Source organism: Manduca sexta, unplaced genomic scaffold, assembly GCF_014839805.1.
Source record: "Manduca sexta isolate Smith_Timp_Sample1 unplaced genomic scaffold, JHU_Msex_v1.0 HiC_scaffold_545, whole genome shotgun sequence".
In the NCBI taxonomy this organism is placed as follows: domain Eukaryota; kingdom Metazoa; phylum Arthropoda; class Insecta; order Lepidoptera; family Sphingidae; genus Manduca; species Manduca sexta.
In genome coordinates this window covers 863-7,496 of record NW_023595347.1, presented here as the reverse complement: position 1 = coordinate 7,496, position 6,634 = coordinate 863, and the positions used below count along the sequence as shown (strand labels likewise).

Sequence of the window (6,634 nt, the reverse complement as noted above, 5' to 3'; positions counted from 1 at the left end):
ATGAGACAAATGGGAGTATCAAATATCGAAAGGTTGCGCACAAATACACTCGATGCCTTTGTCTTCGAAGGGGTATGTAGTAGTGCATCCACTTCGCTATGTGTATATTGAGATTGACCGCCGGCCGCCGAATTTTCGTTAGGAAGTAATCATACTCCACTGAGCATTCTAAGGTACTATAATACTTGTAGTTCCTCAGAACGTTCAGTAATTACACTGGCTATACCTAATATAAATAAATACCCTTCACCAGGTGCTCTAGATCTATCTCCTTTGCCTTTTACACGTCATAAGTAATATTATAGCGCCGCGATTTTCACTTGTGTTGCCTACTACAGTTTACGACTATGGGCCGTACATATATTTTAGTAAGTTTTGGACGCGTAAACTCATTTATCGTGTGTTTTATTATGTCATTCGATACCACCCGTGCATGCGATGGCCGTGGAGTACACCACGTGATATGGTTGCATAAATGTAGATAAAATTTATGACAACTTTACACGAGATTTGAAAATTACTTTATTATTGAAAGAAAGAGTGCCTATGTAGAATGGCTCTCTATTTATATATAAATGGTTAAAGATATATATTTTAATAGTAAAACCAGTCATAATGCATGTTAGGAAAGTCAATAGCCGATATCATTTCTCATCCGTTAAGAGAGCAAAGGCTTTTGTAGGCCTCCATTTTAAACTACACTGTACTGTACATATTATGAGGTACATTTTACTATGCCACGAAAAACGACGTGACGTGCTCTTCCTCAGTTTATATTAATGAATGGATAAAGACGCGACTTCCAAGCCGTTACAGCAAAACTCCATTCATAAACTAATTATAATCAATAATATTTGAAAAACACAGACGCCCGCGCCAAGGTTATGCATTTTTCATGGTTATTATATAACCATTTATTATTTCTTTATGTTTTATAAATATATTATGTAGTGCGGATATTTCGTAACCTGTTATTGAATTCTTAACCATACCATGTAAAAATATAACTTCATAATAAAGAGATATTACTCTTTCTAATTCAGTTCGGAAATTAAAACGTCCTTACTTACTTTTTCTCATTTATATTTCCAATTATTATGAACTAAAAATCTTATACGGCAATATAAGATATTTTTGTTTTCACAATATAATCAAATATTAATGAATTTACCCATTAATTTCGAGTCGGGCAAAGTAATATCATATCATAGGATGGAATACACTTGGCAAAAGTGAGTGCCCTGGTTGCACCTGTACATACCTTCGGGGATAAATGCGTGATGTTGTGTGTGCCCATTAATAGATACAACTTATAGTTTGATGGAAATCGCATAAAACAAAACATTGACTACTCATAGCCGTAATTTATGTCGTCTCCTAAAATAGGGGCTCCACGCGTCTGCATGGAGCCTTAGTATTCCCTTTGGAGTAGAGTATTGTTTTATTGAAATAGAACTCACCTATAACCGACTTCAGCAGCAGTGAACACGTAGTTGAAATTGCACATGGCGAGGAAGGAGTCCCGGAAGGCCAAGAGGAACAGCAGCAGCAGCTGGTACTTGCCGAAGCTGCCCAGCTCGCTCAGGATGCCGTCCAGGTTGAACTGACTCTCATGGCTGCCGGAGTCTTCCTCCATCTATTGATGTCCACTTATTAGTAAACGTTTTTGGCATTGATCTTGGTTTTGTGTTATTAAAAGTTAAATAAAGATTCACAGTCTACATGGTGTGGAGTTATCCTCAGAAGAACAACATTATGCTTATCTCGTTTCAATTTCCTTTTTAAATATACTTCTTAGTTCTGTTAAAACCTGGTATAATACTAATACTCCATAGTAATACCAAAATATTTACTTATAAAACTGATATCTTAGAGTGACAAACAAAGTGTAAAGATATAAAATACATAAAATTCTAGGTTTTGGGTGCCTTTGCGGGTACTTTTGGACAGGCGCACATTTTTCAATATCGGAACCTCACCTCAACAATTGAGAAGTTCCAAACACGAACTCCGTACTGGCAATCTTCAAGTTCATCCTTTAGTCTTAATTAGTTTCGGAAGACAACATTAGTAACACCACAAAGTGTATACACAGGAGTAAGAAAATACTCAAATGTTTTTGTTATTCAAATTAAATGGTATACTGATTACGATAGCTATGCATTGACGTCAGGAAGTTAAACAAAACGACAATCAAGAAATCAATATTAGGTAGAGAATACGAATTATTTTGAAAATTTTGAGTTTTTTTGTATACGGCCCCAGCAGTGACCGCACTGCACCTGTAAGTGGAGTGGAGGCCAATAGAATATCAACTGACGAGAAATGATTACCTCTCGGGAGTTGACACAATTATGCCGGCCTGTTGGAACCGGATATAGGCTGATCCCGGAACGCGACACACTACGTGGGCTATTACAACGAGTTTTAACACCTTGCGTACGGTAGTCGCTATCCGGGCGAATACAAAATATATCCTATCACAACATCTGACATAACCGGAAATCATCCTATTGGCATTTCCTATTTCTCTATCAAAAAATTCAGAACATCTCCACAGCCTTGGTTAGTACTGATTACTTAACATCAGCCAAAATCATTGTGTAATTATAGTAAAACAATCATTGTGAAATTATAGCGATACTAAAAAAGTGCTGAAAATATGAAAACTGACCTTAATACTAGTCTCCTTCGACATGGTGCAGTTACTGATGAATAGAGTTCCTGATTTCACATACCAGCGTCATACCTGTAACACAAACATTACTATTATAAACGATCCGTGAACTGTTTTAACCGTTGTGTTTTATTTCTTTTTTTCACGGGGAAAAAACGCGTGTACTCTACCACTTAGGGGTACTGGAACGGTTATGTTGGTTTCACCGGTCTTATGGCTCAGTGTCGACAAACGGGAAAAAGCATTCGAGCGAGTATTGTATCGAGTCCATTGACGTATATTATATAGATACGAACGTCCATATAAACAATTTGTTCAAAATCAGAACTAAAATGGCAAAACGTCACTGTTATAGCCTATTTATTTACTTGAACAACAAATAATTTTATTTATTTCAGTAATATTTTTTATTCACATCCAGGTTTAATTTTAGACTTAAGTTCTTATATTATAAGCGCCACTCCGAACACAACCACTAGCTCTCAATATAGACACCATACTAAAGTCAGTTTGAATGGATTACAGTTCAATTCAGTTGAACACAATGAATGTTCGGAAAGCCAAATCTAGTACGTAGTACATATATATCGATGACCGAGTTCCTAACCCTATGTATACCCACCAAAATCCGTGGTGGCCTTCTTTGGAGCATATAGAATGACTCTAGGGTATCTTGTCGAAGTAAAATGGCTGCGCGGAGCCATCCAAACCACCTCATTGTTTGGTAGAATGCCTTTTGCTTTAAGTCCACTAGTACATACTATGTATAAAGTACTAAGAAATAATGTGATTAAAAGTTTATCAATATTTTGGTATGTTCGAGCTAAACGCATTAATCTTCGAATGGATTAGGACGATATTTGGCACACAGATGGACGATTTTGTTAAATAAAACTTGGGATACCTTTCATCTAAAAAAGTTCTTAGTGGAAGTTTTTTTTAGGATAGGACCTTCCCGCGATTGACAAATGCAATAAATAGATGTAAAATGTTGAATATAATAAAATGTTAGTTGAAATATTTCATATTGCCGTAAATGTAGTAGTAAAACATGTTAATGTCTAGACAGACTGTAAGAAATTAAGAAAACAATGTTAAGACATTTTAGTTAAAATAATACAAATATTAACGAAAATATCTTTTTTAAAAATTCTCGACGATTTGAATATTTAGAATATAAATATAATTATTAGTTTGTGTCATTAGATACTCTGGTTTATTTTTATTGCATATTATATAAAGCCCTTTCGTCATCAAATTAAAAATAAAATACAGAGCATAACATTACTTAAGGGCATTAAAAGAAATGGTTTATTGATTAAAGACTCACCGCTACACACTTACAAACAAAACATTACTTCTTCATAATAATATAGACTTCAGAAAGACAATAATTTATGTTGTATGGTAATTCTTGCCTCGATTTATTTGTGTGCAAAATCCGGCCAAGTCACTATAATTGCTAATCCTCTTTTCTTTTCTATTTGATTCCTTTAAGGCAGGTGGCGTTTATAATTGTTGAAGGATATTTGTAAACGCCCGGATTATGACCACAGAACACAAAATATAAAACATACACCTATGTCGCGATCCGACAACAACCTGTATTTTTTTTTGGAAATTAATTATATGAATTTGCATTTTTAGGGTCACAATTATTTAAATACGTATTCATGAAATGATTATATCCGTGAACACGAACATTGAGTGAAAACTATGTTATATAAATTATCCCTCTTCATATGCTATGTTTAAATTATCTATTGTATACGATTCCATAATAGTGAACTATTGTTGCACCTTATTATAAATAGTCAAAATAAATTGTAAATGTCAATGTTTTATTTTTTAAAGATTTTATTTTATGTCGAAATTTATTTTGTATTTATATAGTAACTTCAGCGAGCAACTGTTTTAATATTGCATTCCAAAATCATTGCCTAAGTCATCATTACTGCAATATTTTTTACATGATAAAAATATCTATAAGAAAAGCGAATAAAGACTGAACTTATTAATTTTCATAAGTACAGGCAAATTAAAATTATAAGTAGTACTACTACTACAACTCCAGGGAAAATATTTATAGTATGCATAAGTAGACATACCCGAAACTATACGCAGCAGCGAAAATACTAAAAAAGTTATAGATCGTATCTCTACTGAGAGTTTAGGTTCCATGACATTAAACTTTCTGTTTAGATTCACTGAGTTTAATTTTGCGTGCCACTATCTATCGTGGCCTACAGGAATGCAGTGGCTACGAACGAGGTAAGTTATTTATATATATCTCACAATGAGCGTTAGGTAGTAGACTTGCCGAACTTACAAGAATATTATAAACAAATGAGTATGTCCATATTGTGTAACAGAAGAAAATATAATACAATAGAAGACCACTGGAAACTGCAATTCTTGGCAGTGACAGATAATTGTCCACACTATATTTTTACGTCAGTTGAGCCGGAACTGATAGGTTTTTATACACCATGGGTTAGGTTCTGGTCTGAAATTGTACCTGCCTTTCATGAACCTTTCTCGGATATCCCAGCACCTTCTTGGTGATCCGAAATGTTTTCTACTTTCTTCTTCTACTACCCTTGTCTCACGTGGGATCGGCGCGGTAAAACTTTAAAAGTATGTTTAACAATTCGCTTAACGAGCATATCTGTTTAGGTAGGATCACACAAATGTTGCCAGGCATCGAACCCGGGACCTTCCACAGCTAGGAAGAAGCGATAAACGCTATAAACCCCGACTATTCCATACATAGACTTTACCACCACAAATGAAAGCTAGCCATTTTAGCGGGAATTTTAAAACCGGAAGCAGGATATAAAAATTACTTACAACAATTCACGACACAGCACGCTTGTTAAATCCACAAATGCACAATAACAATAAAGTGTAACAGACAAAAATTGTGTTCTGACTGAAAGTGGTAATAGTTTTACGTTGTTTTTATACTTCGACGACACATCATAACGGCTCAGCCCGCGGCGATGCGCGTGCGCACCACTTGTGACGTATGTCTTTCCCTATTAATCATTATTGTGCATTGTTCTGTTGCTAAGTGCTATTAATACCTTATAATGGGTCATGTTAGTGACAGAGTCCTAGACCTGATTACCTCATCGAGAAATTGATTTCAATAATCTCGAGTTGTGTGGGATTGGAATTTATACTCGAGTAGGTTTGTTCGCGGTTCAACCCCCCTAGAAGCCTCTTCACGGATTGAATTCAATTTAAAGGTGGAGTGAGTTTGGGTTACCACAAACATAATTAATTGTATGGAACATATAAAAAACATTTACCTTGGTTATGTTAAATATATTTAGAAAGCTATGGAACCAATCGCCATCAGCAGCATATCGGAACAGATACGACATGGGTACCTTCAAAACAAGAGTAATTTCTCACCTTTAGGGGACCGAGAATGAATTTATTGCCTCTGATATTGCAGATGTTCATAAGCGGCGGTGATCACTTACCATCGGGTGTATCGGATGGTCGTTTGCCCCGTATATGATAAAAAAAACTGGCCAGTAGCAGTGTCACTATACCATATACAACAACATGTTTGTAGATAAAAATTTTGCACCTGTACATTAAGTATAATAGTATATATATAGTATGACGCCTTAATCCCATAGGGGTAGGCAGAGACTATGGATTGCCACTGTGCACGATTCTGGGATACTTCTCGCGCTTCCTCCACCTTTATAAATCTTTTCATGCATTCCCGCCGGTTCAGGGTACTTTTAACCTAGAACTGAGAATGTCAGATATCTAACATTCGAAGGTTCGGTGCGGTCGACTCCTACCGGCTCTTCCATCCACATTCGCCTTATATATCCTCTTTGTCAGTCTCCTATCATCCATCATCTCCAAATGCCCAACCTACTTTAGACTTTTACACTCCCCCTTCTCAATTTTGGTTTCACGAAAACGTTTTTC

General features: G+C 35.6%; 1 long non-coding RNA gene across 1 annotated transcript; it reads right to left on the bottom strand.

Annotated features, from left to right (window-relative positions):
- Positions 1 to 1,463: 1,463 nt before the first annotated feature.
- LOC119193442 lies at positions 1,464 to 6,297 on the bottom strand. The gene is made up of 3 exons (XR_005113956.1): positions 5,528 to 6,297; positions 2,675 to 2,749; positions 1,464 to 1,636 (listed from the first exon to the last, which is right to left on the bottom strand). It is a non-coding gene; the product is annotated as an uncharacterized LOC119193442 (long non-coding RNA).
- Between the last annotated feature and the right edge of the window lie 337 nt (positions 6,298 to 6,634).